We start from the raw sequence: 8,772 nt of genomic DNA, 5'->3' as shown, positions 1-8,772 counted from the left end.
TTGGGGGAACATATTCACAGGATTACAGGATTAAGGTGTAGGTATTACTCAATTGCAATTATGAAGCTAAAAAATTATGTACAGGTGCCCCATTGGAAAGGGGTGGATTGAGGTAGTTAGTTTATTGTGCCACCCTGGATGATAAACACATATGGGTTTAATTGAAGGGCAGGGGGATGAATGGCTCAGTGAGCCTCGCCTTTCTAGTTCCTAGGTCTCTTGCTTTGTGATGGTCGTACCAGGGTGCAGCTGCTTTAACCAGTTCCCTGCTTTAGCTTGCAAGGCTCACTTCCTGCCAAACATCCCTGAGGAGAAGCCACATGGACCTACCCCTATGCAGTCCTGGGTGCTGGAGCACCCGTGTTTACATATTCAATGATTCGGCTTTTCTCCTGCAGTCCGCATCATTGCATGTGTTTTGTGAGATGGAGGAGGATTTTGTGGATTGGTGTTGGACATATGGGTTAATGTGTTAATGTTTGACTTGTGGGCTTGGGCAGCACTGGGTTGGGATGTTTTCTTGATGTGCACTTAACCTTTATATAAAGCTCTCTCTTATACATGAGTTTCTGTGGATTTGTTTCTCTAAAGTACCCAGACTAATACAGGTGGTCACCCGGCCAAGTGCTGAGTTCGATTGAGCATAATCAAGATTACAATGGTCTGTGCCTGGTAGTAAGACTGTTTGAGACTTGCCTACATATAGAGGGGACCTGCCAGTGGCTCATCTGACCAGATACTCTGCAGATGGATATTGGCCTCACACTATCCATTAGCCTTCCGCAAATTGGATAATCATATTGTTTGCTCTGATGCTTTTCCCCTCACCATGTTCGTGGTCTGTAATTGTCATCTTTGGATCACACACACTGGTGTGTTTCTTCCGTGTGGACTTAGTTGACTCCTCGCTTGGATGGCTGCTTGTTTGTGTACAAGCCTTTAAGACTTCAGACACTATTCTGATTGATAGCTGGGACCTTCTGCCTTCTTCAGCACACTTTGCTGTAGCACTTCAGCGATCATTTCATGAAGGTGAGTATGTAGCAGGCCCATGATGTAAGAACTGATTATGGTTAGGATTTAGTGCCATCCCCAAACCCATTCCTGGACCTAAGTCTTTATTTAATTGATAATTTATTCTAAAATTAATTTTCTGTAATTTGTGAGTAAATATATATGTCATATCTTTCAATAGTTCAACCACATCAAATGTAATTGTACAATTTCTTGAACACTTGCACATGTTTTCCAAAGCATACTTTTCCTTACTGGAATGTTTGCCATCCTGTACCTCTTCTCTCCCTCCACTCAATAACTCCCTTCAACCACACCTTTTCCTATAGGCTCTACATCTCTGGGTTTTGTTTCCTGAGAAATAATTTTTAAAAATATCACAGCTTCAAGAGATTGAGCCACAATGGGGACGCACTCTAATGTAAACAAACATAAACAGACTTTAACAGGATGGTCCTTACAGGGTTGCTGGGATTATACAGGTCTTAATACGGCATATCTGGCATTGTTGTATCAAGACCTTGTTTGTTCGCCAACCAACAGTACACAGCTCTTGTTACAGCTGTTTTATTCTATATCACACACTGTGTGCTTCCGACTTAAATCCTCAGGTGGCAAATGTATTTGGGGCAGAGTCCAGTTCTACCAATGGAGTTCCCATTTGTGGTCTCACCGATGCAGTCTCTGGAGCAGGACGTGTACCCGGAGGTCAGGACTCCGTGTCCTAGTGTTCTGTGGCACCTGGCCTGAGTTCAAAGGTTACCCCCCCACACACACACCTCCCGATGCCCTATGTCAGTCAGTTCTTTTCTCCCACTGCACGTCATTAAGACCCTGCCTACCTAATGATCCCAGGATCATCCTCAGTCTCTCCTACCCACACTCCCCAACAGATATGCACCTATGTTCGCCTAAACTTGACAATACCCTCTCCCTCCGGTCCCATCAGTAAGGTTAATCCCACTGACAGGGCCACTTACCTCTCCAGGGGACCCCACCTCAGGATTACATGGCTACCTCTCAGCAGACAGCATGCCCCCTATGTCCTCCAACCTTTTGATCCCAGCTGTGGTGAGGTGCCCTCCGACCGAGTGACCTATATTATACTTTCCTGGAGTGGGATGATATCTGGTTCAATGGCACTGGTTTGGTTCTTTACCAGGCTGTTTGGTTCCTAGCCAGAAGACTGTATGCCCTATAATCTTGAGTTTGTGCCCATTCTGCCACTTATTCCTCCCTCAGTGGACTCAGATAGTATTTGTCCTTTTTTCACTTGACTAACTTCACTCACCATAACGTGTTCCAGATCCCCCCCATGAGTTGAGGTGTTTCATGGTTTCATCACTGTTTTCTCAGGGAAGCACAGTATCTCCTGGTGTGTATGTAACAGCATAATTTTCCTCCACTCTTCTATTGATGGGCATTTAGGCTGTTTCCAACTTTTGGTTATTGTGAACTGTGCTGTGATTAAAATGGGGGAGCAAACAATTGTTCGTGCTCTGTTTGTGGTTTCTTTTGGGTTTATGCCCAGTAATGGTATATTGCTAGGTCTTATGGTAGGTCAGTTTCTTTCTGTTTTAGGTATGCCATATCGCTGTACACAGTGGCTGCAAATATTTACAAGTCCATTAATAGTGGATAAGTGTTCCTATGCCACCACACCCTGTTCAACATTGGTTGCTCTTACTATTTTTCAATTGGGCTACAGTAATGGGCTTTAGGTGATATCACATTGTTGTTTTGATTTGCATTTCCCAATTGACCAATGACCTGGAACATTTCCTCATGTGTTCATTAGCCATTTGAATGTCATCCTGTGTGATTTGTCGGTACAGGTTTTTTGCTCATCTTCTCAGATGGTTATTAGTTTTGTTGTTGCTGTTGTTGTAAGCTTGTAAAATTCTGTAGTTCTTAGTAATTAGTCCTTTGTCAGTTATGCCATTGCTAAAGGTCTTTCCCAGTCGGTGGGCTTTCTTTTTACTCTTTTATTTGGATGTACACAAATATTTTATTTTCAATAGGTTCCATCCATCTGTCTTACCTTCTGTGGAGTATGCTTGTTTTGTTAAGTCCACTAGCCCATGTATTCCCAGTTTTCTCACTGATGATTTTGAGAGCTTTGGTTTTCCATGAAGATCTTTAATCGACCTTGAGTTTGTTTTAGTGCATGGAGTGGGATATGGGTCTTGTTTCATTCTTCTGTGTGTGGATATTGAGATTTTGCAACACTGTTTATTGAAGTGGTCATCTACTTCCCGTTTAATGTCTGTTGGGTCAGTGTAAAAAACCAATCATCTGTGTGTGGATGTTTTTATTTCTGGGGTTTCTGGTCTGAGCCATTGGTTCAAGTATCTGCCATTACACCAGGAACAGCTGTTTGGCACCGGTGGCTGTGTAGTAGGTTTTGAAGTCTGGTGGTGCAAAGTCACAACTCTTTGTTTGTGCTGGAGGAGTCATTTGCCTATCCTGGGCTTGTTCCCTCTCCACATGAAGTTCATAATCAGTTTTTTTTTTCCATTTCTTTGAAGATCGTTGCTGGAATTTGGGCAAGAATTGCATTGAATTTGTAGATTGCTTTAAGAAGTATTGAATTTTCACTATATTCAATCATCTGATCCGTGAACATGAAATCTGATTCCATTTGTGTAGATCTCTTTTGGTCTCTTGTAGTAAAGTTCTGTAGTTTTCTTCACACATGTCTTTTGTTTGGGGGGTTAGATTTATCCCTAGGTATTTCAGCTTTTGCATGGCTATTGTGAATGGTACTGATTTCTTGATATCTTTTTCTCTGTTCCCATCACTGTTATATATGGATCTAATTGATTTCTGCTAGTTAATGCTGTATCCTGCTAAATACTGAACTCCTCTATTGTTTCCATCAATCTTATTGTTGACCCCTTAAGATTCTCAAAATGTATGATTGTATAGGCTGCAAATAGCAATTGTTTCATTTCTTCTTCACCCAATTGTACACCCTTGATACATTGCCATTTTCTTATGGCATTGGCTAGGATATTCAGCACAATTTTAAATATAAGTTGGGATGAGGGTCATCCTTGTTGGGTTCTCTGGTTCCGTGAAAATGGCTTCAAATTTTCTAAACGGATTGCAATATTAGCTATTGTGGGGTTTTTTTTACATGGCATTTATTGTGTTGAGAATTTTCCGTTCTTGTCCTATCTTCTTGAGAGTCCTTTTTAGGAAGGGGTTGGATGTTATCAAATGCTTTTTCTAAATCAACTGCTATAATTATATGGTGCTTTTTCTTTTTCTTGTTGATGTGATGGATTACATTGATTGTTTTCTGAATGTTGAACCATCCCTCCCTGCATCATTGGTATGAATGCTACATGGTCATGATGCATTATTTTTTGGATATACTGGTGAGATTCTATTGGCCAGGATTTTGTTGAGGATTTTTCAACCTCTGTTCAGGAGAAACATTGATCTATAATTCTCTATATTTGTGTGATCTTTGCCAGGTTTTGGTATCAGGGTTATGCTCGCTTTATAGAATGAATTTGAGAGTTTTCTATCCCTTTTTACATTCTGGAAGAGTTTGTGTAGGGCTGGTATAAGATCTTTGAATGCTTGCTGTTATTCTCCTGTGAAGCCATGTGGACTGAGGGTTTTATTGGTTGGGAGCTTCTTGATGACCTTGTCTATTTCTTCTTTGCTATGGGTCTGTTCAACCTCTTATTGTCCCTGTGCATTCATATGAGGAGAGAGTGATTTTCCAGGTATTTGTCTATGTCCTCTTAATTATTGAATTTGTTGGAATACAGTCTTTCATAGTACTGCATAATTGATCTTTTTATTTCATTGAATGTTGGGGTGTGGGATGTCCACATTCCTTGAACCAGTCCTCAAAAGCGATTTTGTGATTGTGGAAAATAAAAAGACAGCATAGGTGCATAGGGGTTCCTCATCTCATGATAGGACTCAGAGATTGAATGTATTTTCCAATGGGTATATAAAATGGGGTTTACAGATCTTTCATAAGGCATGCATGTCTTACAGCTATCACATTACCTAGTCAATGGCTAATATCACAAGCTGGTAACATGATGAACAAGAAATGAGGTGAGTCATCAACTTGACTTTGTGCTAGTTGACCTTGAACTCCCTGAGCCCTCCCCAAGGCTCTGCTTCTTTTAAGGTGGTTTGACTATAGAACCTGAATGCTCTTATCTACAGATAACCTCCAGACACAGGGATAAGCTGGAAGCACGCTTGCAGCATCTGTTATGTAGCCACTTTATGACAGTTCCTTTATGGAGGGTTACTGGATGGACTGTTTTCAGTCATAGGGAAGTATATTAAGATTTACTTATATCTCATAATCATGAGGATCTTCCCCACCCATAGTCGGCTTTCCAGACCTGTAATTATAAGCATAGAGGATTTAGCTGCATTACATTCTCATTCAGTCCCTCAGTTTACCACAATTCCCATTTGTATTATGAATTAATTTCAAAGTGGTACATAAGGGGTCTGACTTTCTTCCACAGCCAAAGCTTTCTGCAGAAATATCAAGCAGTTACAAAGACCCAAATGATGTTTGTAAGCAAAACAGTTAATCCAGAGCTAAGACTGGGCAATAGACTTTGAACTCAGGCTTCTGGATCAAGTCTTCTAAACCATCTGCCAATTGTTTGATCGCATCTGTGCTAGGGGATGTTTTCCACCCCTCTTTAAAAGCATCAGTGATCTCTTTCTTTAGCTGTTTTATATCTAATGAAATCTTTCCCTAAATGTCTGCAAACAGTTTCTAATTAAGGATCAATCATGTAAGGTTTCATTATATGGATAAGGAGTCACAGAAAATATGGGATAAACCAATACCATTTCAGCCTCAATTGCTGTGACCAGATCTGAGCACTGGGTGACCATGGGATGCCCCAGAGGTATGAACAGCCCTGCTCACTTCCCATGCTGGTGAGCCTCTGTTGGTGGTTGGGCAAGGTGGGCAGGGACAAGAGACAGAAAAAAGCAGCACATTACAGCCACACTGGACAGGAAAGCCCAGCAGAGTCTGCGGTGTGAACATGCATTATCAGCGCAGCTGTGCTCTTTGAAGGCCAGCTAACTAAAGGAAGCCTGGGGTACTGCTAGACTGGGCTTCACGTCCCAGTACCCCCAAAAGGCTACCTTACACACAAATCTGCAGATCCCACAGCGAGCTGTTCACATGGGCGATCCTACGTCGGCCTGTAAATGTTTATAAAAGAGGTTCACTCCTCTTTCTCTGATGAAACATTTGGTGAGTTTGAATTGCTGCATCTTCTGTTAACAGCCCAACACTTGACTTTCTGAACAAACAGAAATCCACACTCATTCGCACAACACCACTGCCCTCACACATGAATATTTATTTCAAGGAATTAGCTCACGTATTTGTGGGAGACTGAGAAGTAAAAACTTATCAGTCGGGCAACAGGCTTGCAGGTCAAAAACTTATAGGTGAGGTCATGAGGAAATTCAAAGGTGCAGCAGAAGGTCTATCTTCTGGAGACGGGGCATTCCTTTTTGTTCCTAAGGCCTCAACCTACAGAAAGAGTCACCTTCTACATAAAGCCAAGTGATGCAATCACCTGTAATTAGGACATAGTAACAACTGAATATATGTTTCAGCAACCAGTTGGGCAACATAGTTCCCCAAATGGACACAGAAAGTGAACCATCCTAACATGCAAGACACTCAGTATCCAACTGTTAAAGCACTGATGGCACATCGTCGAGCAGGGAGCAGTATTGTTCATGGTGCATGTTTCATAATGAACGAGAGATTTTCCAAGTCACTCAGAATATGATCGTTTCAAATTTGCATGTCTCTTATAACAGGTTCATCAAGGTAATGAAAGAAGGTAGATACATAATTAGAAATGGAGATTTGAACACTCTTCTTTCAAGACTCATTAAACGGTAAGATATAGTATTAAAGCTATTGAATGGTTTATATGCGATAATTAGTCAATATATTCATACACAAGGAGCCCTCATGGCCTGTGGGTTACCTATGGCTGTAAACCACAAGATCGGCAGTTTGAAATTAACTAGCTGGTCAGAGGGAGCTGGATGAGGCTTTCTACTCCTATAAAGAGTTGCAGTCTGGGAACTCCATGGGGACAGTTCTACTGAGCGCTATAGAGTTGCTATGAGATGGAATTAACTTGAAGGCAATGAGTTTGGGTTTGTTTGTTTTTGGTGTATACATATATGTACTACATGCAATAGAATGCACATATATTTAAGTCCTCATAAAACTTTCCCCAATTACATCATGTCCTCATATTTACAAGAATAAAAATATATACAGACAATGTTATCAATTTGGAGGCCGCTACCCAAGTTAAATATAGAGGCATTTGTAATAGGCTATTCACATTTATATTTTAATTATATAGAGTTTAAACATCAGTTTCTCTAGCACGATTTGCATTTAACCTCATATATAAAACAGTTTAACTTCCATAACAAACTCTATTACTACTTATTATCTAAAACAGAAATGAAATAGAATTTTTTAATCCTTATGTTGATCACTGTAATATATCTCCAAACAAAGTGTGGGTTAAAATAAGGAACATACATAATTTCATATGAACTTACATAAAAATACATTACAATTTGTGTTTTATAAAGTGGAAAAGTTGCAAATAATTAAAATGAAAGCATCAGGGTTACCCCTGTATATTTAAAAAATGAAATGAAATAAGAAACCCTAATGGTACCATAGTCAAGCATTTCCCTGCTAGCCCAAAGTGTCATTGTTTAAACCACCAAGCAACAGAATTATATGTGCCAGTCTGATTCCATAAAGATTCCAGTCTTAGAAACCCTGTGCAGTTCTGCACTGTCATATAGGGTCATGATGAGTCCCAATGGAGTTCACAGTAACGAGTTCTGTTTGTTGCTATAGGAGAATACAGGAAACAACAAACTCACTGCCATGTTTACTGCATTCACTGGCAATGCTCACTGTGATTGAGTTCATTTCTAAAGGACAGAGTAGAACTGTCTCTTTGTGTTTCTGAGACTTTAAATCTTTACAAGAGCAAAACTTACCTAAACTGACTCCAGATGAATATTAAAAATCTCAACATACTTTGAAAATAAAGAAATTGGTTCAGTTAGAAAAGAAAAAAAAAATCTTAGCAAAGAAATACCCAGGTCTACATCTCCTTAAAGAACGGTTGTATGGAGGAGATGAACCAGTCAGGGTGCAGTGTAGCAACACTGAAACACAACTTTCCTGTAGTTCTTCAATGCTTTCTCCCCCGCCCCCACTATCATGACCCCAATTCAACTTTACAAATCTGGCTAGACCAGAGGATGTTCACTGATACAGATAAGAGCTGGAAACACAGGGAATCCAGGACAGATGAACCCCTCACAACCAATAATGAGAGTATCAATACCAGGAGGGGAAGGGGAAAGTGGGGGAGAAAAAGGGAACTGATCACAATAATCTACATATAACCCCTCCCTGGGGAACAGACAACAGACATGTGGGTAAAGGGAGACATCAGACAGTATAAGACATGAAAAAATAATAATAATTTATAAATTATCAAGGGTTCATGAGGGAGGGTGTGAGAGGGAAGGGAAAAGATGAGGAGCTGATACCAAGGGCTCAAGTAGAAAAAAAAATGTTTTGAGAATGATCATGGCAACAAATGTACAGATGTGTTTGACACAATGGATGGATGTATGGACTGTGATGAGTTGGACTAGCCCCCAATAAATGTTTTTTTT

This window comes from Echinops telfairi, unplaced genomic scaffold, assembly GCF_000313985.2.
Source record: "Echinops telfairi isolate 266 unplaced genomic scaffold, ASM31398v2 ScPeMD7_1957;HRSCAF=2489, whole genome shotgun sequence".
NCBI lineage: Eukaryota > Metazoa > Chordata > Mammalia > Afrosoricida > Tenrecidae > Echinops > Echinops telfairi.
The sequence above is the reverse complement of the archived record's forward strand: the minus strand, read 5'-3'. Positions refer to the sequence as shown.